This window comes from Musca domestica, unplaced genomic scaffold, assembly GCF_030504385.1.
Source record: "Musca domestica strain aabys unplaced genomic scaffold, Musca_domestica.polishedcontigs.V.1.1 11, whole genome shotgun sequence".
Classification (NCBI taxonomy): domain Eukaryota; kingdom Metazoa; phylum Arthropoda; class Insecta; order Diptera; family Muscidae; genus Musca; species Musca domestica.
In genome coordinates, this window is record NW_026712133.1 from 9455663 (window position 1) to 9481421 (window position 25759).

General features: G+C 34.6%; 1 protein-coding gene across 8 annotated transcripts in view; it reads left to right on the forward strand.

The window, feature by feature from the left end:
• Window positions 1-2923: 2923 nt before the first annotated feature.
• LOC101890768 (embryonic polarity protein dorsal) overlaps window positions 2924-25759 on the forward strand; it is a 59152-nt gene continuing 36316 nt past the window's right edge. For 2 of the 8 annotated variants that reach the window (XM_059130949.1, XM_059130969.1), the window contains exons 1-2: window positions 2942-3034; window positions 6841-7048. The gene's annotated coding sequence lies outside the window, so the exon portion shown is untranslated. Of the gene's footprint in view, window positions 3035-6826; window positions 7049-12589; window positions 12749-25759 lie in introns of those variants that run through there. The other 6 variants (XM_059130979.1, XM_059130982.1, XM_059130953.1 and 3 more) reach the window with 5 other exon arrangements.

Below are 25759 nucleotides of genomic sequence, written 5' to 3' on the forward strand. Positions count from 1 at the left end.
ACAAATACTAATTTTCAGACAAATCCGTGAAAAATGTGGCAAAAATCATTAAAATACCCAATATCGGAAGGTACCGTTATATGGGGACTATACCAAAACGTGGACCGATATATCTCATTTTCAATACCAACAATCCTAGACACAATACAAATTGTTCTGCTAAATTTTGTCGCCCTACGTCATATAATGTGAGCTGTATAGTGATTTCAACAGACGGACGGACTGACATACGAACGGACAGACAGATGGACATCGTTAAATCGACTTAGAATTTTATGCTGATTGTGAATATATATACTTTATGGGGTCTACGATGAATATTTAGGGATGTTACAAACGGAATGACAAAGTTAATATACCCTCCTTCCAAGGTGGAGGGTATAATGACATTTTCGCCACATTGTTTTTGATTTTTCTTTTGGTTGTGTATGTTTAATCCACTTTTGGTGTAAATGGGCTGTGGCATAAATTATGATGGCTTATTTGCTTATTTGGAATATAAAACTGAATTATCTCGTACCTAGATTTATTTCAAATCACGTTCGAAATCACAGTACAAACGATATACAAAATGGTTTTTCAGGAAATCAACCTTCATCATCATCTCAAAACATATGCAAACAACTAGTGTGTTTCAGAATTTCACAAATCAAATGGATTTAAAATCACATATGTAAAGGCGCGCTTACATACAATGCGATTTCAAATTTAATTGATTTATGAAGACCTGAACCAAATTTATACAAGAACAAGTAAAACTCTACGGACGGAACTAACTTTTAATACCCGCCACCATTCTAAAGGAACTTAAAAAATTAAAAAAAAACTCCGTTGGAAAATACAGCTCAAATGAAAACCGTTATATGGGGGCTATACGAAGGCATGGTCCTTCAGAAGTAATCTTTTGTCATAGGCTGTCGTATTTATTACGAATTTTTAATACGAAATTTAAAACAATTCTTGTCAAAAATGTCGCTAAAATTATACAAATACCGAATATTAAGATATACTGTTATGTGGGGGCTATACGAAAACGTGGACCGACATGATCCATTTTCGAAATTAACCTTCCTACTGGTAGTGTACCGGTACACTACCACTAAATATTTTTAGTGATTCTGTACCGGTACAGTACACTATGTTTGTGTACTGTTTATTTTCGAACGCTGGCACAGACACGTTTTCGTATGGACCCTAATATAAAAGTAACTCCCTATATTCTGTATTCTTAAGATTTTAACTGAATTTTCAAAATTCGTTTCAAATGGCGGAGGATATTTAAAGTTCAGTCCGGCCGAACCTACTGTTTTTATACCCTACACCACAAGGTGTTTAGGGTATTATGTCTTTGTTCATTTGTTTGTAACAGGCAAAAGGAGATAGATCCATAGAAACGAGATGGACCCATAGTTCCTTTTGATGATCTGCATAGAATCACATTTTGAGTCGATCTATGCATGTCCGTTCGTCCGTCTGTCCATGTATTTTTGTAAACAAAGTACAGTTCGCATTTATTGCCCGATGCAGATGAAATTTTGCACAAATCATTTGTTTGGCCCAAGGACGAACCCTATTGAAAAGGGAGATAATCGGTAAAAAATTATATATAGCTCCCATATATATCTTCATCCGATTTGCCTTTTATTGTGCACCAAACGTGTAATATCAGCCCGAATATTATGGAATTTTGCACATACAACCAAATTAGGCCTGCAAATAAGTATGCCAAATTTGATCGAAATCGGTTCAGATATAGCTATAGCTCCCATATATATATTGTTCATCCGATTTGTTAATTTAGCCTAGCCGTAATATGCTCTCTGTAACAACAATATTTGGGGAAATATATCAAATGCAGCTCAGAAATACCTTTGCAAAATTTTATCGAGATCGGTTCAGATTTGGATATAGCTTCCATATATAACTTCGTCCGATTTACCTATCATTGTGCACCAAACGTTTAATTATTACCCAAATGTGATGAAATTTGGCACATAAGACCGAATTGAGTCTAGAAGCAGTATACCAAATTTGGTTCGATCGGTTAAGATATAGCTATGGCTCCCATATATATTGTTCATCCGATTTGTTACCCACAGCCGTAATATGCACTCCGTAACAACGATATTCAGGGAAATATATCAAATACAACTCAGAAATATCTTTGCCAAATTTTATCGAGATCGGTTCAGATTTGGATATCTGATTTCAAATTAATTTTGCACCAAATGGGTAATACAATTTAAAAGATACAAATGCTTCGGCATATTTAGTCCTTTGAACTTTTAATTATAATTATAATCATAGCTTGTATGATTGAATTCTCCCATAAAAACTTTTAATTGTTATGTGGAGCTCTAATAAATTAGCAAAGTGGTGTAGGGTATCATAAAGTCGGCCCCGCCCGACATTAGGACTTTCTTTGCTGGTTTTTACTTGTTTTACTACTATTTATTTATTTTGCCTTAAAATATAGCCGATCCTACTAAACTACCTAAGGTACAATTCTAAGCTCTATTTTGAGATATTGGAGTGTAGGTTAATAAAAGTATAAAGACATTTCCAAATCCAGCCCAATTTGGCCGAAATAATAACCTAGATTCGAAGCTCACTTTTGGCTGTACTCAATATAACTAGTTCAACTAGTTTGGGAACCTCTGCATCCAATCAATTCGACTATTTGGCAAAAAGAGAACCGCCAGCTTACCCGCATTCTCGCTTGGCGCCGATGTTTACAACCAGCTATAGAAAATGGAAACCCCCAAAACAAAAACAATTGTAGACCGTAGCCAATCGCTTTTGGAGAGTTAAATGAATGTGTGTAGAGAGAAATTTGCACTCACGCCGCCTCGAGCAACAAGACAGTCAGAGAGAAATGATCGCCTCTTTATACCAGTTAAATGTGGAGCCATGGACTCAGTTTGACATCTGTCACAGTCGCTGTTACCCACATTGGGCCAATGTTGTTAGTCATTGTTTAACGTTCGTGGTAATCGTTGTAGAAAGCGGCATACTCAATATCGTCGGGTTCATTGTGCGTAACGTACTCCTCCTCACTCATGTGAAGCAATATAGCGCGTACATATGTACACATTTGCCCTCCCGATAATAATTGACCGCCCGCCCTCGCCAGCACGTCTCGACCAAACGACATTTTTTCTTTCGTTTAGTGGGTGTGCGAGTGTGTCGTCTTGCATTATTATTTGCACGATTATTTTGTTATTATTTATGGCGATGGCAGAATAGAGAGTGTGTGTCCGTGTGCGTGTTGTGTATTCAAATTTTGTGAATTTCGTCGGCTCTGGATTATTCGAAATATTAAGAAACGAAGAAAAAACAAGTACAAATCAAGAGGGAATGAGGGGTGACAGATCACTGTGAACCTCAACAAATTGCATACATTTGAAATAATACCGATATATATGTACCACAAGTCCAAATACATATTCGCATAACGGAATTTAATTATTTGTGATAGGCAGAGGAAAACAACAAATAAAATAAAAACACATCAAGGGCCTCTCTCACTTAAGGGGAAAAAATAAACTAAAATAAAAATTAAATCAAACCAAACCAAATCTATGGGAAAATCCGATAGTTTTATTTTTAAAATTTATTCCCGTTAAACTGTTTAAGCGTAGCTCTTATCGCTAACTTTGCTTGGCCCAACAATCAGCATTAGAGAGGCAAAAATTCCGTACCCCTGTCAAGAATTGTACGTATGTATTCATATTGACGTACCTACATGTGTATGAGCAAACATGCATAGAGGAGACGACGGTGATGATCACATCGTCGAGATCTTAACACCTTGGTCATTAAGTGTCCCGACGGGTACGAACAAGTGCCTACTGACACTAAATATAAATAGACCGTTTTCAATCTTAGACTTGAGAGTAGACTTTATGTAGTCATTCCTTTTTTAAAAACAGAAACGAAATATGCGTTGAAGACTTCATTAAATATACATTTATATTTTTGATCATGGTAAAATTCGTTGTCGTATATAATACTGCAAGAAGAGTACGGATTTCCCATTTTATGGATGTACCTCCTTCCGGATGTACCTATTCCGTATTTGCATAGCAAAAATACTCATTTCAAATTGTATTACACAGATAACATTGACAAGGATAAATCGCACGAAATTAGTAGTCTTTTTTCTGGCCACTAAAATTCGATAAATCAGTGCTCTATACGATAACCGATTTTTTCCTTTTTGCTGTTGAAATACATTGCAAAACTAGTAGATTCTTGCAGGTTCTGGAACAGAGCATTAATCGACCTTTAGTGATCAAAAGCAACTATAGATTTCCCGTGCCTTGCTAACCCTATTTGTAATTAGTATTTTCTTTTGGTCTGAATTGTGGTAAGAGTCTTAGTTTGTGAACTTCGATTAATCGATTTTGATATAAATGACACTTTCGACTTTAAAACAAGTAAAAAAGCTGTAAGTTCGGCCGGGCCGATCTTTGAATACCCTTCACCATTTGGAACGAGTTTGGCAATTTTCAAAAAATAAAATCCGTTAAAAATTCTGTTAAAATCTTAAAAATACAGAATGTAGCCGTTATATTGGGGTCTATACAACGACGTGGACCTGCATAGGCAACTTTTGTTATAAGCCATTACAATATTCAAATGCGAAACTTAAAATCGGTTAATAATATCAGCAAAATACCGAATATAGGGAGGTACCATTACATGAGGGTTATACCAAAACGTGGACCTGCACAGACAATTTTCTGTCATAGGCTGTAGTATCCATCATCCATTAAATTTGAAACAATTCCAGTGCATAATGTCGCTAAAATCGTCAAAATACCGAATATCGGGAGGTACCGTTATTAGAGGGCTATACGAAGAATCGGACCTGCACAGACAATTTTCTATCATAGGCTGTACTATCCATTATGAACTTCAAATGGAAAATTTGAAATAATTCCGGTGAATAATGTCGCTAAAATAATCAAAATACTGAATATCGGCAGGTACCGTTATATCGGGGCTATACGAAGACGCGAACTTGCACAGACAATTTTCTGTCTCAGACTGTAGTATTCATAACGAACTTCAAATACCAAATTTGAAGCATTTAAATCACCAATATACCGAATATCGGGAGGTATCGTTATGTCGGGGCTATAACAAAACATGGATCTACAAGGCAGACATAATATAAATTTGAGTAAAATTTTATCGACTTACTTCATTTCGTTCGGATGCTAGAGTGATTTCCACATACGGACAGATGGACGGACATCTCTAAATCGACATAGATTTTTATGCAGATCAAGAATTTCTAAAATGTATATTTCGAAGTGTTACAAACGAAAGGGCAAACTTAACATACCTTCCATACTATGGTGTAGGGTATAACAAAAACATGCAGCGATGATCGTGTTTTAGTATGGACTCTCCATTTATTGACGGACATATTAAAGATTTAATTAATTAAATATTGGCAAAGCTGCACATAAGACTTTTAATCGATAAAGACGTTGGTTGATTTTGGTTTGAAAAGCCAAAATCGAACATATTTTTTAAACAAATTTCACAAAATCGAAAAGTTGACATTTTGCTAAAGTTAAAAGATGGAGGTTACGGTTTCTCTTATTTAGGTTTTTCGAATGACTACGTTTTAGCTATAGTTACTGTATTTCGATAAAACTGACCACTACTTAACGCAAGATTTGACAACTACCTTGCAAAAATATTTAAGATTTTCACAGGTCTTAACAGTGCGAGAATGTAAATGAAACGCCAATATTTAAGGATTTGTCCCCAAAAAAGTTACATATTCATATTTACTTTTATTGATCCCGCAAAAGTCAGGTATAATAATTAGTTATAGTTTTAGTAGTTATAGTTAATGTCATAGACATAACTCATTATTTTTTTTGTCCTACTGGTAATGCAAAAGTTATGTAAGTGTCATTATATCTGATTTACCTAAAACGCAGAGGGTATATAGTTTTCATTACTAGTAATGTTAAAAGTGACACATTTGCCTTCAAATGTTTTGCTGCTACAATTTTTGGCTGGTCGGACAATTTTTTTTCCTATTAGGCGATAGAAGATTTTGAGTTTCCCTTGCCTCTCATGGTATGTTCGTGCCGTCGTGTTTGTGATTCATAAAAAACTGGTAAAGAAGGGGTTAAGCTATTCGTACATTAGTAATTACATACATATCTAGTCTGGGATTTCCCCAAAACGTCATGGTAGTCCCACAATCCTCATACCATTACCCGCCCGTCGATCGATCACACGCATCCAAGCTTCATTGGTTGTGGCTATTTGTGGTTTTTATTCTGCTCTTCAATTTCAGTAACGTCTTTCGCTAACTTCTCCATTATTCGCATTTGTTTTGTTGGCAAACCTCCAAACGCGAGCTCTGTCGCCTCTCTATTTGCGGCTGTGCAAAACAACAAAAAGTGTAAAGAAAACAGTAAATCGAAAAAACAAGATGAAGGAATAAAACAAAATAAAGAGAGAGAGAGAGAGAGAGAATTCGAAGTAAATTTAAAAAAATGTAAAACCGGTTTTGGAGATAATATTTTAATTATTACTTAAAAAATATTGTTGTTGTTGTAGTTTTTGTTTTGTTTTCGATCTAAAGTGGAATCGTCGTTCCGTCTTAGCCACATTGGTACATTACCCGAGCTTGAAACGCCATTAATTCATAAATATTAACAACAAAAACACCAAAAAGTTATTTCAATTTTCCGATTGTGTCTTTAGCTTTGTGTGTTTCGTAGATCTGCGGCAGCATCGATCATTACCTAGAAATCATCATCAATCGTCAAAAAAGTTATTTCAATTTTCCGATTGTGTCTTTAGCTTTGTGTGTTTCGTAGATCTGCGGCAGCATCGATCATTACCTAGAAATCATCATCAATCGTCAATTTAATATTGCTTAAAACAAAATTAAATGAATAACTGAATTGAATTGAATACAACGTGTTTTGAGTTTGAAAATAAGAAAAGAAACAACAGGATTGTGATTTTTTTTAAAACAAGTTCGTGTTGGATGACTTCAAATGAAATGGTAAGTGGTGGCAGCAAGTGGAAAAAAATCAATATGGGTACAAAAGTACATAGCTATACATTGAGCAACTTTGAATCTCATTACATAAATCAACCAAATTATCTAAATTTTTGTGTAACATTGTAAAAAAATACAAGCAATGCCGAACCCAATATGAACATAAACCATGTGAGAAGAAAACGTGCATTGGAGGTAGCTAATTTGAGAAGTAATTGAACGATTTATCAAATTTTCGAACACACCTTAAGTCCACAAATAATTCGATTACCATAAAATATTTGGCAGATCACTTCGCCCATTTCATACCCTCCGCCATATATATTAACATTCCGTTTGTAACTCCTCCAAATACGCATGTGTGGGGTCTAACCCCACAGTAGTATAATTCTAAAACTCATTTTTCGATTTACCGAAAAATCGGTAAATTTAAAATTCTTATGCTTTTTTAATTCTGCTTCGCGATTGAAAAGCTGGAATATGAGCGTATTTTCCGATCATAAAAGTGACCTCCAGCGACTCTCCCAAAGTCACGGAGTTAGTACGTAGTAGAATAGTTGCTTAAGTCTGGAGTAAAAAAATATTTTTTTTCACTTTCAATAACTGTCAGGAAATTGACTTACCCGATTATTAGAAGTATAGCTGTATATGCTATTTAGTCACGCTTAAAGTTATCGCGGGCATGATTCATTTTTTCCCAAAGGATGTAACTTTCGCGGTAAGAAAGCGATATCAACCACGATGATTTCTATTGCTTAGGTGTGACTTCTAAGTGATTTCCGGGATATTTTCTGCTTGCAGGGTTAGAGGTCCCTGGTACGCCTGCATGTAGATATTTGTAGGATTTTGTTATTAAAATTCTGATTTGTCATGTTATCTAGTTAGTATTTTTTATACCCTACACCACATAGTGGTAAGGGTATTATGTCTTTGTGCATTTGTTTGTAACATGGAGAAGGAAACGAGATAGACCCATAGTTACTTTTGAGAACCTTCATAGAATCACTTTCTGAGTCGATTTATGCATGTCAGTGCGTCTGTCCGTCCGCCCGTCCGTCCGTCCGTCTGTCCATGTATTCTTGTGAACAAAATGCAGGTCGCATTTATTATCCGATTGAGATGAAATTTTCCAAACAATATTTTTTTGGCCCAAGGACGAACCCTATTGAAATTGGTGAGAATCGGATCAAATTTAGATATAGCTCCCATATATATCTTCATCCGATTTCGGGTTAAATGTGCACCAAATATCCACTATCAGTCTAAATTACCTGAATTTTGGCACACCCAACCGAGTTCGGCCTAGAAGCAAGTATATCAAATTTGGAGAAAATCGGTTCAGATATAGCTATAGCTCCCATATATATCTTTCATCCGATTTGATCTTTAAGTCCCTCACATACCTACTATGCACTCCACAACCGTGATATTTGGTACCAGGTATTAGATGGAGCACAGAAATAGCTGTTTTAAATTTTATCGAAATCGGTTCAGATTTGGATATAGCTCCCATATATATCTTCATCCGATTTCGGGTTAATTGACCACCAAATGACCAATATCAGCCCAAATGGCCCGAATTTTGGCACATGTGACCGAGATTAGCCTTAAAGCAAATACAACAAATTTGGAGAAAATCGGTTCAGAAACAGCTATAGCTCCCATATATATCTTCATGCAATTTCGGGTTAAATGTGCACCAAATGTCCACTATCAGTCCAAATTACCTGAATTTTGGCACACCCAACCGAGTTCGGCCTAGAAGCAAGTATATCAAATTTGGAAAAAATCGGTTCAGATATAGCTATAGCTCCCATATATATCTTTCATCCGATTTTGTGTTTAAGCCTCTCACATTCGTAATATGCACTCCACAAGAATGATATTTGGTACCAGATATAAGATGCAGCCCAGAAATAGCTTTTTGTAATTTTATCGAAATCGGTTCAAATTTGTATATAGCTCCCATATATATTTTCATCCGATTTCGGGTTAATTGTGCACCAAATGGCCGATATAAGTCCAAATGGACTGAATTTTAGTACATCGGACCAAATTCAGCCTAGAAGAAAGTATATCAAATTTAGTGAAAATCGGTTCAGATATAGATATAGCAACCATATATATGTTTCATCCGATTTAGAGTTTTAGTCCCATACATTCGTAATATTCACTCCACAACCGTGATATTTGGTACCAGGTATTAGATGGAGCACAGGAATAGCTGTTTTAAATTTTATCGAAATCGGTTCAGATTTGGATATAGCTCTCATATATATCTTCATCCGATTTCGGGTTAAATGTGCACTAAATGGTCAATATCAGCCCAAATCACCAGTCTAGAAAGTAATACGTAAAATTTGGAGAAACCCGGTTCAGAGATAGCTATAGTTCGTAAAATGCACGATAGAATTAGATAGATTTTGATTTTGTACCAAATATCTCATAGAGCTCTGAAATGCCCTGTATAAACCTTTTACGAGAGCTCTACTAAATATGCATAGTGGTGTAGGGTATCATATAGTCGGCCCCGCCCGACTTTTGAGCTTTCCTTACTGTTTTTTTTTTTTTGGCTTTAAAAAAAAAAAAATGAAAAATTTTCCTCATAATATTTTAGCTAACAATTATAGAATTAAAGAATGCAAAAGAAAAAAAAAAACAGTCAGTTTTATGCATTAATTAGTGAAACCTTAAAAAAAATGAAAACTATGTTTTTTAAGAGTGTGTAAAGTAATATGTGACATCTATATTTATAAAAGAGATAAATGCTTATATGTTTGTTTGTAATTATGGACTCGAAAACCGCTGAACAGATTTTTCAGAAAAATTCCATGTATACTGCAACATCGCCCGAAAGTAACAAAGGATATATAAATTTTTGAAATTCCACTTGGAACTGAAGATATTCCATCAGAATCGGTGGTGCCTCCCAAAAATTTAGATTTTATATTCACATATCTACTGATCGATTACAAATACAGTCTCCACATTTGGAAGGCGTAACGGAATTTGAAACAAAAATAAGTTTTTCGGTTCAGATTCGGATATAGCTCCCATAAATATTTTCGGCCGATTTCATGTATCTGATGCATTAAACACGCTTTGTACGCCACATTTCAATGACATTTGAAATGTGTGGTGGAATTTGTCTAAAATTTTTTTTGCTCAATTATATTGAAATCGGTTCAGATTTGGATGTAGCTCAAATATACATTTTCGGAATTCAATGAAATTTGGAATATGTAACGGAATTTGAAACGAACATACATTTGTCAAATTATATTGAAATCGGTTCAGATTTGAATATAGCTCCCATATATATTTTCGATCGATTTCGTTTATTTGATGCACCAACCACGATGTGTATGTTCTATTTTAATGAAATTTGGAATGATTGGCGGGATTTTATCAGAAAATAAATTTGCCAAATTATATTGAAATCGGTAGAGGTTTGAGTATAACTCCCACATATTTAAACTTCGGCCGATTTCATGTATGTTATGCACCAAATATGATATGTATGTCCGATTCCAATGAAATTCAGAATCTGAGGCGAAATTTGTTTACAATAATAGATTTGACAAATGAATTAGAAATCGGTTAAGATTTGGATATAGCTCCCATATAAATTCTCGGCCGATTTCACATATTTGACTCACCAAACACGGTATGTACCGCCAATTTCAATGAACTATTGAAGGTGTGACGGAATTTGGTGTAAAAGTAAATTTTGTCAAATTATATTGAGATTCGGGTTAGTTACACTATTTTTAACTCAAGAACGGCTTTCCCGATATGGCTAAAAATTGGCGATGAGGTAGCTTAGATATATGAAGGTGGATTTTGAATGGATTGAATCAGTGCAAAAAGTACGAAAAGTACTAAATGGTATTAAATTTAATATTAAGGGAAGATAATGAGTGGAGCTGATATGAGGTTCTCTGACGTTGTGTAGAATTGATGAACCAAAGTTTTTATGGAAATTCGAACAATAAATGTAGCAAAGTACAAAAATGCAATAAATTTGGATAAAAAAAATTAGAAAATGGGGTTGAAATAAGGGTATGGTTTTGGAAATGAGTATTAAGTTTAAGAAATGTACTAAATGGTACAAAATTTAGTACAAATTGGTTTTAAGTGAATGGAAAAACGTACAATATTGAAAATTAGTATAGAAACAGCTCATTCTAAATAACTAAATGGTAATAAATTCATGGGAATAGAACTGGTATAATGAATTTTGGTATTAAGATAACTGTGAATGCTATGCGTTTTTTCATTTTATAACATTCGTGTTAGAAATATGGTCCACTCCAGCACTGGTCACCTTCCAGCATTATTGACAGGCTATATTGCCTGAAAAAATCTTTAGAACTTCAGCTATTTCACCGCCGGTATTTGCATTAAACTCTTGCTGGAAAGGGGTTATAAGACATTTATATGAGTATTTATAGTTAGTTGGTTACGTAGTAAACTAGATCGTTAATAAGCCAGTTAATAAATGTCTCAATTTTTCGAAAACATTTGTGGGTGGCATAGAGTTCGACTACTTGAAATACAGAATATCTGGAGGTACTCATATTGAGAGTTCTATGCAAAAAAACCCCTTACATGACAGGAACACATACTTTCAATTTACGGCAACTTTTCTATTCTGTTCGAACAGTTTATGGGGGCTATACAAAGGCTTGGTCCATTTTCAATACCAAAGTCCTGCGGAACTTACCCAACCTATTTCTTTTCGTTCGGAGCAAGAGTGATTTTCACAGACGGACGGACATTTTAGAAATTTATACTGATCAATCATTAAATATTAATAACGATCAGATTCCTCGGTTTGTAATTCAAACAAGCCTATGCTCAATTCAATACAAGTTTTAATTCAAAATTCTTCGATAATATAGGTAATTATCACGCTTCTGTCAGTTTTTTTCTAGGAAATAGTTAAAGGCAAACCTTTATTAAACTGTCTAACTTTTCCTTTCGAATAGATATTACCGCAGTATATTTCGTATTAAATTGTTAATAAATTAATGTCTTGTTCTTGGAAAATTAATCCAAAGGGGTTTTGCATGAATTAGTTGTAGGCCAATGTATGATCTGATTGTTCACTCTAGTCGCTTCAATTATTCATTCATTACAAAGCCCACTGGGACATGTGTGATAAGATTGCGATTACCTTCCTACTCCAAAAGGATATGTGTGTGTGTGAGTGGCTGTAATTTAGGGTGTAGTGTAGGTTACATTGTCCCTACAACAAATGGCAATGTGGGAAAGTGTACTAAATGAATGGCGTGCGAGCCCCTAAAAAGCTTCCACCCCATCTGTGCAGAGTCTGCACAATGTTTTGAACAAAACTAACACACACAAACACACACGTGCAACATGAAAAGCTTTTGCTTCTCAAACTGCACCGAGCCCGATGGCCTGATTGATGTTTTTTTAGAGGAGGATGACGACGTTGGTGGCTGCGCCGAATGCGCAGCTTGTCCGGCAAACTCTTCAACAGAATAAATTGGTAGGAATTTGTTACCAAAAGTTCATTGCTACGGTTAATGTTGGCGCGGCATTCAATGGACGCGGTATTTTGTTCGAAAACTAAACGGTCGAATAGAAAAAGGAAAACAAATAAATGAAAAGTGTGTGTGCAAATAAATAAAAAATACAAATCAATTTAACATTTTAAGCAAGTGATTTTTTATTGTAAGTCCTGTTTGCGATTCTAAAGTGAAAACTTATGGTTTGGAAAGTGACCGTGACATTGAATAAACAAATATTACGTTTTAAAGTTGGTTAAAATGTGTAAATTTTTTAAAAGAAGTAATCGACTAAAATCAACAAATTAATAAATTGTGGAAATCGGCCAATCCTTCATGTCACCTCGAATTTCCATAGTTGAATTTTCGATATTCAGCTCTTTGAACATCAATAATTTTAATAAATCCTATAAATTTGGAAACCAAGTTTGGATATATTTTCGTAATTGTAAGCTTGTCCCATGAACAGGTCACACAGTAAGCCCATCTGACTACCAATTTTGCTGTCAATTTGTGATTGAATTTCAAAATGACCTTTTTTGTAGCCAAAAAATATTATTCACTGAAAAAGAATTTGAAAACAATTAGCCTTTTTGTGGATATCGGAAAAGCAAAATAATTAATATTGTGATTGTGTGTTTGTCATCTCCAGATGAAGGCCACCGCTAAGAACTTTGAAACCCCAACGAAAATTTTTGTCATGGGTCAAGTTTCCACTTTATAGAGTGACAATTTTTTCAAAAGCCAACCTGCAATATGCGATGTTTTTGTTATTTACGGTTATTGAAGCTAACTTGGTGTGGACTTAGTGATTGACTTTAAACAACGAATTTATCGGGCCATCCTTGTGACCAGATTCATCATTGGTCCCCTCTGGCTTTCTTAATCTCCAATTTGTGTCCCGGTGTAATGGTCGACATTTGGCATCCAAGCCATATACCCTGTTTACCTCCATAGTCTACATATAAAAGAGCACAGACGAAACGGCTGAAACTAGAGTCTTGAAATTTCGCAGAATGGTCAGTCTTAGTGCGTAGGCATGTGATAAGGCTAAAAAGGTACTAAAAGTGCACGAATTGTACTAAAAGCACTGAATAGTACTTAATTTGGTATTGGGTGAAGGAATAGAGCTGAAATTCTTCAACTTGATTAGGACGCCAAATTGCTGCCTGTGATTGAGAGAAGGAACTAAATTTAGTAATGGGGGAAATTAGACAGTTGAAATCCTTAAATTTGATATTATGGTCACTGTTGTTGTATAGGATAAAAAAATCTAGATTAGCTCCAATCGATCCCTATTTCCCATTACTATCCGCATTTCTACATTACATTTTGCAGTAGTGGGATTTCCATTTTTTTCTGTTGCCGAAAAATCTAATAAAAGTTAACTAATTTATTTACACGGTAGATATTTTTAAAATGCTCAAAAGTTAAGAGACATTGGAATTGATTAGCAAGAAATTGTTATTTAATCGACATATAATACATATATACGTCAGAAACGAAATAACTAGTTTGACAGAAGAAAATTGGGAAAAGAACAGAAACGGTAGAAAAGTGTCTGCATCGAAAAATTTTATCACGGAGTCTTCTATATATCGCTGAGATATATTCATATGTGTGTTAACCAGAACTTAGCCCACAAGGACAAACATATCGAATAATCGATCAGACATTTATTATTATTTGATTGAGGATAATAAAATGAAAAAAAAATCGAAAAGTGTTGACCGTGATGAACTAACTGGACGTCTACTGTACACGCTGCAATCTTTAATTAATCGTCCCTTTTTAAACCAATTCCTCTTTAATATCTTGGAAACCAACCAACGATGGTCTGCTAAGAGTATACTCTATGACTCCCTATCAGCCAATTTGAATTGAAGAATCTAGATTTACAACATTTTAACAATCGAAAACATAAATAAATCTTCACATTGAACTTGACTGATTTCGATTTTGCTGCCATTGCAATCTGAAAATTTTCCTTAATATGTGTATAAGGGGCTGTTGGTGGGCGTCAATGTTTCTAGAGATAAACAATCTTTGCAACTCCACGTTGTTCACCGGCTAATCTTAACTTGGTTTTAACCTGTCCAATTTCTTTCATTCTTATCGAAAACAAAACGTTTGTTCTTATCGTAAAATCAATATGTCCTGTTGTGCAGACATGCTGCTATTAGATTTTTTTTTAGATGAAAGCATTATAGATTGGCGTCATTCTCTTCAATGCAAATGACAGAGTACTTCTCTGTCGAAAGAGAAACCATTTTCTCAGAATGCCGAAGAAATTTACATCAGGTGAAGGTATAACAACTGGCATCGCTTTTTAATGTAAATTCAATAATTTTGTTTGTAATTGGCTTTTTTTAGATGTTTTTGTTTGCAAAGGACTGTTGGAAGGGTTTTCTGATAAAACTTTGATATTAAATGGCATCGATCAAATATGTGCGATATTGCTCTAAACCAAAAGTCAGAAAGCCAACTAGATGAAAAATGAGAGCAAATAACATTTCTGAAAACCAGTAAGGAAAAGTCAAAAGTCGGGCGGGCCGACTACAGTATACCCTACACCACTATGCATATTTAGTAGAGCTCCCGTATCAAAAGAAATTATTTGCAATTGGTCATACCTACCTAGTTTGGTTTCAGAGGGAACTAATACATGGAAGGCATATCCCCTTCTGAATAGATTTTACTTGCTTCTAGACCGAATTCGGTCGGATGTACCAAAATTCAGGTCTTTTTGACATTATTGGTGCACAATAAACCAGATATCGGATAAAGATATATATGGGAGCCATATGGGAGATAAATGTTGATTTGAACCGATTTTCTCCAAATTTGACGTTCTTGCTTCTAGACTTAATTCGGTGGAACTTACCATTTGGACTTATATTGGCCATTTGGTGCACAATTAACCCTTAATAGGTTAAAGATATATGGGAGCTATCTAAATCTGATCTGATTATCACCAATTTTAATAGGGTTCGTCCTTGGGCCAAACAAATATTGCTTGGAAAATGTCATCTGAATCGGATAATAAATGCGATCTAAATGTGCACTTTGTTCGCAAAAATACATGGACATACGGACGGACAGACGGACTGACATGCATAAATCGACTCAGAATGTGATTCTATGCAGATCCTCAAAAGGTCTATCTCGATTCCTTCTCTATGTTACAAACAAATGTACAAAGACATAATACCCTTACCACTATGTTGTGTAGGGTATAAAAAGTCTCATTTAAATGAGAGAAGTGCCGGAAGTCTAACGCGTACTTATTAGCATAAAAAGCAGTAAACGTTACAAACTAATATTTTTTTAATATCCCACAGAAAATGCCCAAACTGACAATCATAGCTTTCGGAAAGGAATCAGTTGCGTAGCTGAACTTATAGAACCCAATAGTAAACAGTTGTAGTCACAAAACATGTCCTGTTTTCATCAATATTTTTTTTTCTACCTTGACGTTTCATCTAATAGAGGTTTGGCATCTGCTGCCGTTCTCTCTCCTTCTCTAAGTTTGAACGATATCTTCCGCATTAAAAATTATTCAATAAATTTTGTTGAGAGATTTTTCTCTCTCAATTAAAACATTTTAATTAATCAATTTGTTATCTAAACTAAGTGTAAATATCAAAAAAATGTCAGCGGATTTTAAAACATTTAAATTTTTGCTTTCAAAAGGGAAAATTCAACCTCTTTATATCCATTTCGTCTTTCGGCTATTAAATAATATTTTGGATTTCTTACATATTGTTTTGCCAACAGATTATAAAATCGATTTTTACACTCCCCACCATACTATGAACGATATATAAACTTTGTCATTTTGAACATTGTCTATATATAGGTCCACGTTTCCCATATAACAGAGCCACTCGATATACAGGATTTTGCAAAGTACGATTATAAACTTTATGAAACGTTGTTAATAGTTTCGTTCTGTACTTTCTCGAAGTACGAAAAGAAACAAAAACGATATTAGGATAAAGGGACTTGCGAACGTTTTCCTGTATATAAACTCATTACAAATAATGGACAAAGTAATGCTATGTCAAACTCATGACGAATTTAGCTTATAAGTAAGTATGCCAAATTTGGTGAAAATAGCTTCAGATATAGCTATAGCTTCCATATATATGTTCCATCCGATTTCATATTTAAGTCCTCCGTAGTAATCCGTAAAATATCAGATGCAGCCGAATAATGCCCTTGACAAGTTTTGACGAAATCGGTTCAGATTAGGATATGGCTCCCACGGTTAAGATTTAGCAATAGCTCCTATACAAATGTTTTATTCGATTTATATATAAATCTCCTGTATTATACACTCAATAAAAGGAATTATCGATACAAAATATTAGGTACATCCTAAAAAAGCATTACGCAGTTTTTTCGAGATCGGATCAGATTTGAATATATCTCCGATATATATTTCCCTTTAATTTGATAGGAATGATACATAAAGGGCGCTTCATAGTTTTCATAGAATAACCCGCTCTAAGGCCTTAATTTGCAATTACTTAACTTAAATTAAATTACCTGTACGAACGTTTATTTGCTACAGGTGACTCTAACATATATTCATAGTGATGTTGAATATCATAAAGTTGGCACTACCCGACTTTTTTCCTCCTTAATGTTTTAATTCGGGAAGTTAAATTTCAATCAATTGTTTTGTTTTTTTTTTCAGTTTATTTGAAGTTCTTTGCAACAAAATCAAATGCCAATTTTTGTTTGTTCTTTTGAGAAATAATTTCCCACCCAAAATTTCGCTTGTTCAAATTCATGCTGACGAAGAGGATTCAGTACTTCGGTCTCATTGTAGTCATATGAACTTGACATTTGTGTGAATATGTGTATTTGCATATCTCGGCCAAAAGTGTTTAACTTTGTTATCAATTTTCATTGTTTTGTGATAAGAAGTAGAGACTAATTGTCTCCCGCAATGAATTGCTGTGGTTTGATTGATTATTGGTCAATAGTATCAGTCCAGCTGGAACAATGGCAATACATTTATGGCTTTATATCTAAATTATTTGTCTCTGGGGCCAGTTTCTTTGAAATATTTTTGTTTATAATATTGTCAAGTTTTGTTGTATAAACCATAAATAGATATGAAAATTCAACAAATTATATCAATTCTTGAACTTTTTAAAATTCGCGCTATGATGTTACAGATGAACTAGAAAATGAATTAATCAAGATGAACACTATAGTAAATATAAAGTAAAAAATGAAACTAGATAATTCGATAGATAATAAAAATCACAAAAGTATATCACGTCATTTAAATCAGTGATATTGGATTGCTCCAGAAGGAAAATTTGCTAGAAAAGAAAACGGAAACGAAATTTTCTCAATTTTCTGGATGAAAGAAACTATTATCGATATTCTATAAGCTATGTAATACATTACAGCAGTGTTTACATGTAATGAGGAATCAGTTGTTTCTCAGATACTAAACTCAAGTCAAAATCAAATGGTTTTCAAGGTACAGGAAAACTCCCTACTCAAATAACATTGGCTACAAACTTCAGATATTCTCAAATCAAATTAACTAAAACTCAAACTAAAATTTGAATATTGAAAACTTTACCAAAAAATGTCAATGTAACACCACATTTTCTTGCAGATCCAAAAAGGATATTTTGAGAGGCCATAAGTAGCACGGTCCCATGTGGTTAAATGTTGAACACAAAGGTCTGATGTCCGTTAAGAGCCATTGTAGAAGTTAGATGGTAGTCTCATGCAATCATACTATTCCATTTTATACCCTACGCCACACAGTGGTAAAGGGTATTAAGTCTTTGTGCATTTGTTTGTAACATGCAGAAGGAAACGAAATAGACACATAATTCGTTTTAATGATCTTCATAGAATCACATTCTCAGTCGATTTATGGATATCCGCACGTCTGTTCGTGGATTTTTGTAAACAACTGGTACTGCATTTATTGTCCGACTGAAATAGCAGATACAGCTCAGAAATACCTCTTCCAAATTTCTCGGTTCAGATTTGGATACAGTTTCCACTCGATATCTTCATCCGATTTCACGGTTATTGTGCACCAAATATGTAATATCAGCCAAAATTGGATGGATTTTTGCATATTCAACCGAATTTTTCCGTTTGGTCAAACTCGATCCCTACATATCTATTGCTCCGATATATATTCAAATATATTGATTTAGAATTGGATATACCTCTAACATATTAGTTTCTTCTGATTTCAAATTAAAACTGATTTCAAGCTATAATACTCATTCAAAAAAGGATCATAATTGGTGTGATCTACTTCATATAAATTCCCAATATTAACCTTTATTTGTTACGGGTAGCTCCACTAGTGGTGTTGAGTATTATATAGTCGGCCTGCTTGACTTTTCAACTTTTTAACTGGTTATTAGAGAGGAAAGTTTTGTTAAAATGTACATAGATATAATTTTTATTTTTTCGAGGTGTAGCAAAGCCGACAATCTGGACTTCGTATCTGAGTCAATACCTCTAAGTAAACTTACATAAAAAAATATTTGTAAATTGTGTAATAAAGATCATCACCGTACTTCCTCTCTTAAGTAAAGGGTGATTTTTTTGAGGTTAGGATTTTCATGCATTAGTATTTGACAAATCACGTGGGATTTCAGACATGGTGTCAAAGAGAAAGATGCTCAGTATGCTTTGACATTTCATCATGAATAGACTTCTCATCGGCCACAACGTCGAATTTTCAGTGAATGGGCCCTAGAAAAGTTGGCAGAAAATCCGCTTTTTTATCGACAAATTTTGTTCATCGATGAGGCTCATTTCTGGTTGAATGGCTACGTAAATAAGCAAAATTGCCGCATTTGGAGTGAAGAGCAACCAGAAGCCGTTCAAGAACTGCCCATGCATCCCGAAAAATGCACTGTTTGGTGTGGTTTGTACGCTGGTGGAATCATTGGACCGTATTTTTTCAAAGATGCTGTTGGACGCAACGTTACGGTGAATGGCGATCGCTATCGTTCGATGCTAACAAACTTTTTGTTGCCAAAAATGGAAGAACTGAACTTGGTTGACATGTGGTTTCAACAAGATGGCGCTACATGCCACACAGCTCGCGATTCTATGGCCATTTTGAGGGAGAACTTCGGAGAACAATTCATCTCAAGAAATGGACCGGTAAGTTGGCCACCAAGATCATGCGATTTGACGCCTTTAGACTATTTTTTGTGGGGCTACGTCAAGTCTAAAGTCTACAGAAATAAGCCAGCAACTATTCCAGCTTTGGAAGGCAACATTTCCGAAGAAATTCGGGCTATTCCGGCCGAAATGCTCGAAAAAGTTGCCCAAAATTGGACTTTCCGAATGGACCACCTAAGACGCAGCCGCGGTCAACATTTAAATGAAATTATCTTCAAAAAGTAAATGTCATGGACCAATCTAACGTTTCAAATAAAGAACCGATGAGATTTTGCAAATTTTATGCGTTTTTATACCCTCCACCATACTATGGAGGGTATATTAATTTTGTCATTCCGTTTGTAACTCCTCGAAAAATTCATGTCAGACCCAACAAAGTATATATATTCTTGATCAGCGTAAAATTCTAAGACGATTTAGCCATGTCCGTCTGTCTGTCTGTGTGTCTGTCTGTCCGTCTGTCTGTCTGTCTGTCTGTTGTAATCACGCTATCATTCGAACGAATTGAGATAGAAGGCTAAAATTTTGCACACATGTATTTTTTCCCAGTAGGCAGGTTAAGTTCGTAAATGGGCCATGTAGGTCCAAGTTATCATATAGCCCCCATATAACGGTACCTCCCGATATTCGGTATTTTGATGATTTTAGCGACATTATTCACCGGAATTATTTCAAATTTGGCATTTGAAGTTTGTAATGGATGCTACAGCCTAAGACAGAAAATTATCTGTGCAGGTCCACGTCTTCCTGTAGCCCCCATATAACGGTACCCCCCGATTTTCGGTTTTTTGATGATTTTAGCGACATTGTTTAACGGAATCGTTTCAAATTTGGTATTTGAAGTTCGTAATGGATACTACATCCTAAATCAAAAAATGAGCCATGTAGGTCCACGTCTTCATATAGCCCCCATATAACGGTACCCCCCGATATTCGGTATTTTGATGATTTTAGCGACATTGTTTACCGGAATCGTTTCAAATTTGGTATTTGAAGTTCGTAATGGATACTTCATCCAAAGTCAAAGAATGAGCCATGTAGGTCCACGTCTTCGTATAGCCCCCATATAACGGTACCCCCCATATTCGGTATTTTGACGATTTTAGCTACATTATAAACAGATTTTTCTTCAAGTTTCGCATTTAAATATTGTAATAATTTATGACAAAAGGTGCCTATGGAGGCCCACGTCGTCGTATAAGCATTCGGTATTTTTAAGATTTTAACAGAATTTTTAACGGGTTTTATTTTTTGGGAATTGCCAAATTTGTACCAAATGGTGGAGGGTATTAAAAGTTCGGCCCGGCCGAACTTACAGCTGTTTTACTTGTTTTTTTTAAAAAGTTATCAAGCTCTTAACAAATCACTCTTTAACTGTTATTTTTTCTTCAATTCACTCCTCTCACTCCACACCGGGACTCGGGTAAAAATAAAAGGAGTTTTGAGACTTTTAATACATTTATAAATATAAGGATCCCCAAGTCCCACACATAAAATCGTGTTCGAAAGTTATCGTTTTTAGTTCCAAATAATGAATATTTACAAATCAAATTATTCAACTTACATATGTTTTATATTGCTTTATTAAAATTTCAAAATAACAAAAAATAATTAGTTTTCCCAGTTTTGGAATGTATTCACGAGGAGTTCTTTTCACACAATGTGTAGTATCCTAAAAGAACATATCTCTCAATGATCAAAATTATATTTATAAAAATAGTTTCTGTTCTATTATTTACTAACAATAGCTAATATCAATGGCAAGCGATAACAATTTTGCAGTAATACTCAAATTTCCATTATATGTTTAAACAAAGAGAATAGTATTTATATACCATTTATCTATGAACCAGCCACTCGAAAGGCATGACTCTGTAAATATCTATCGGGAGATATGCGAAGAACCGTTAATCTGATTAGAAGAAAAATTAATTCATTGGAATGTGTGGACTAAGACTAAATGAATTCGCCCAATTTAAATTTCATACTGAGCTCGATGCTATCTGTCATTGATGATAAACAAATTTCGTAAATAATTTTAATTTATTCGCCCAGTGTTGATTTCGATGGCGCCAACGCCAGCCATGACGATCGTAAACAAATGACAAAAACACAAAAATCAAGCAACAACAATGTGAATAAAGCTAAATATACTAAAAAAGGCAAAAACAAAGTGCAAAACAAAGATACGACACAATTCGAATGCTTGAATTCTGAATTCTGGTTCAACAGCATAGAACACACACGGTAACCTGGGTGGTCCCACAAAGATGTCCACTCACATAGAACCTATGTCAGAAAATGTTAGTAAGCCATACAAATGGTGTTATTTGGAACTAGTATGAGTCAAAACCTGATTTCTTTCAAATGCCAATAACTAGATTTTGACTAATTTCAAAGGTATTTCGTTAATTAGAATTGAATAAGATTAACGATACGAATGACTTCTGATTTAAATTTTTGAACTTTAAGAACGGCTGAAAATGATTGTGCCTGATATTATTAATATTAAATGTAAAATGTTTGCAAATTTTGATCGGACAAAGGTAACACCAATGAAAATCTATTAAATCCGATTCATTCGATGCCGAGGAATTTAATCTCAAAGTTCAAATTTTCAATTTTGCAAAAATAAAATAAATAAGCAAAGGGTACAGCCATGCGGGGCCGACCATGTGGTACCCTACAATTTTACAATATGTTGAAAGCCCCCTTATGTCCAAATCCATTCTGGAATATTTCGTTTAAAAAAAAAAAAACCCATACAGTCCTGTCCATATGTTACCCTTAGTTTTTTGATCGTTGACAATTGCATAATATTCACGCGTTCCCTCGTGTTTTTTTGGTATTCAAACCAATTTCACGCGAAAGTTGTGGTCCATTTTACAGATAAATATAATACAATGGTCATTCAAAATGCTAGACTTCTTTCCTCCCCTTAACTCTGTTCATTTTTTGGGTCCATTTGAGCCCCTTTATGTACATCTTCAAAAACAAAAGGCTTTACTTCTGACCCAAACCCTACCACCATGCAAAATTTTGTGAAGATCGGACGATAATTGCGACCTGTATATTATATCCTCCAAACATAGTGTTGCGGGTGGTAAAAAACTTTAGAAACTGTACAATTCAAAATTGTAAGTCAAATTGAAAAAAATGTAAAAAAATGTACAAAAAATATTCACTTTTATTGTCATTTTTTACGCGATTTTCTTAGATTTTATCCATTGTGGGGAAGAGACCATTCCGAATCGACGAGAACTGTGAAAATCAGTGCAACGGTCTTTGACTTATAATGAGAATAACTAAGATATTTTTCGGTTACATATATATTGTACCTATTTTGCTATATATCCCATATCTTGGCTATCAGGATCACTGCAATGGTTAGAAGTTACCTTTTAATGTATTTGTGATTTGGCCGGGTTAAAAAATAATCGCGGTTTAGTGGACATTTTCGTATTTTTTGACATCAATGTTATAGTTTATTTTACCCACAAATTTTTTCCAGTGACTTCCCAATTGGTAGGCTTCTGCCCAGTCCTAAACTCTAACTTCATGCAAAATTTGCGATCATCTCCAAAAACAATAGAGTTCTATTTTGACCCTATCCCCATCAGGCCATAATTGCGACCTGTAGCGTGATTACAAATTAACATGGACAGACGGACTATATAGATACTATGTATATGATTCCTATTATATTTATTAAATATGTTTCGTCCGATTTCCTTTTTAAGTACATTACATTCATAATATGTACTCCACAACAATAATATTTGATACCAGAAATAAGATACAGCTCAGAAATACATCTGCCATTTCATCAAGATCGGTTCTGATTTGGATATATCTTCATCCAATTCCGTAATACCAACCTTAATTGGATGGATTTTTGCACATTCAACTGAATTTATCTTGGAATCAAATACGTCATTTGTTACAACTAGGTTCCCATAAATCTTAGGACCAATATATATTTTCAATATAGCCCTTCTCAAAATCATGTAATGCACTCTATAGTAATATTGTTTGGTACGAGAGGATCGGGTCTTTATCGATCCATTTATTTGTTCTCTCTAATATCAAGTTATGACTTTCTGAAGCTACAATACTCAATCAAGAAAGGATCATAATTGGAACGATCTACTTCACATTAATTCCCAAAATAAACGTATAGTTGTAATTGGTAGCTCAACTAAATGTACACGGTGGTATAGGGTATCATAAATTCGACCCGCTTTTTATACCCTACACCACAAGGTGGTCAGGGTATTATGTCTTTGTGCATTTGTTTGTAACAGGCAAAATGAAACGAGATAGACCCATAGTTCCTTTTGATGATCTGCATAGAATCACTTTCTGAGTCGATTTATGCATGTCCGTCCGTCCGTCTGTTCGTCCGTCCGTCCGTCTGTCCATGTATTTTTGTAAACAAAGTACAGTTCGCATTTATTGCCCTATCTAGATGAAATTTTGCACAAATCATTTGTTTGGCCCAAGGACGAACCCTATTGGACGAACCCTAGATGGGCCTATCTATAAAATAAAGGAAGTTTTGGATCGGTTTGTTTACAAAGATGTGTTGGACATCACGTTGTTCCCTTACGCTGAGTAAGATATTCGGCTGATTTGGGTGTTTCAGCATGACAATGATCCCAAACTTGTATCAAAACTTGTCAAGTATTGGTTGCGGGAGTCAAAAATTGATGTTTTGTCATGGTCACGGCACAATCACCTGACCTAAACTCCATAGAAAACCTTTGGAGTATCGTAGATAGGAAGATCAAGCGAGATTCGGAAATAAATAAGCAAAACATTTTCTAAAGAATTCGGGGTGCCTGGGAAAGCACACCCAAGGATCAAATTGATCGTGTTATAGATTCGATGCCTTGTAGGTGTGCAGCTGCTATCAAAAATAATGGTGATGCTATCGACTACTAGCCAAAATTTAATTATTTTAAAATAAAAAATCAAAAGTTGCTTTAGTTTTGACCAAGCAAAAATTGGGTCATTTTAGTTTTCCACATATTATTTTTCGTTCAAAATTATTTTTGTATTTTTATTTTTAGTTTCTTAAAAGTGAATTAAACCCTGGAAAAATAATTACGATTTGTTTATTTTTGTAAAAGTTACAGGACATTTATTGTCTTTGCGATTTAAGTCGCTTTAGTTTTGGCCACCAGTGTATATTGTTCATCCGATTTGTTATTTTTGTCCTGCGCAGCCGTAATATGCACTCTGTAAAAACAATATTTTGGGAAATATATCAAATACAGCTCAGAAATACTTTTGCTAAATTTTATCGAGATCGGTTCAGATTTGGATATAGCTCCCATATATAACTTCGTCGGATTTACCTTTGATTGTGCACCAAACATCTAATGTTTGCCCAAAGTGGATGAAATTTGGCACTTACGACCGAATTGAGTCTAGAAGCTAGTATTTCAAATTTGGTGAAGATCGGTTCAGATATAGCTATAGCTCCCATATATACTGTTCATCCGATTTGTCATATTTGTTACCCACAGCCGTAATATGCACTCCGTAACAACGATATTCAGGGAAATATATCAAATACAGCTCAGAAATATCTTTGCCAAATTTTATCGAGATCGGTTCCGATTTGGATAAAGCTCCCATATATATTTTTATCCGATTTCAAATTTATTGTGCACCAAATGGGCAATACAAGTTCGAATTTAAAAGATACAAATGCTTCGGCATATTTACTCCTTTGAACTTTAAATTATAATTATAATCATAGCGTGTATGATTGAATTCTCCAATAAAAACTTTTAATTGTTATGCGGAACTCTACTAAATTAGCAAAGTGGTGTAGGGTATCATAAAGTCGGCCCCGCCCGACTTTAAGACTTTCTTTACTGGTTCTTAACTGATTTTGTGTTGTCGAATATTCATAGTATGACAAAAAATGCCTTCGACAATTAGTGTTCAGAGATAGTTGAAACTTGACTGCGGTCGG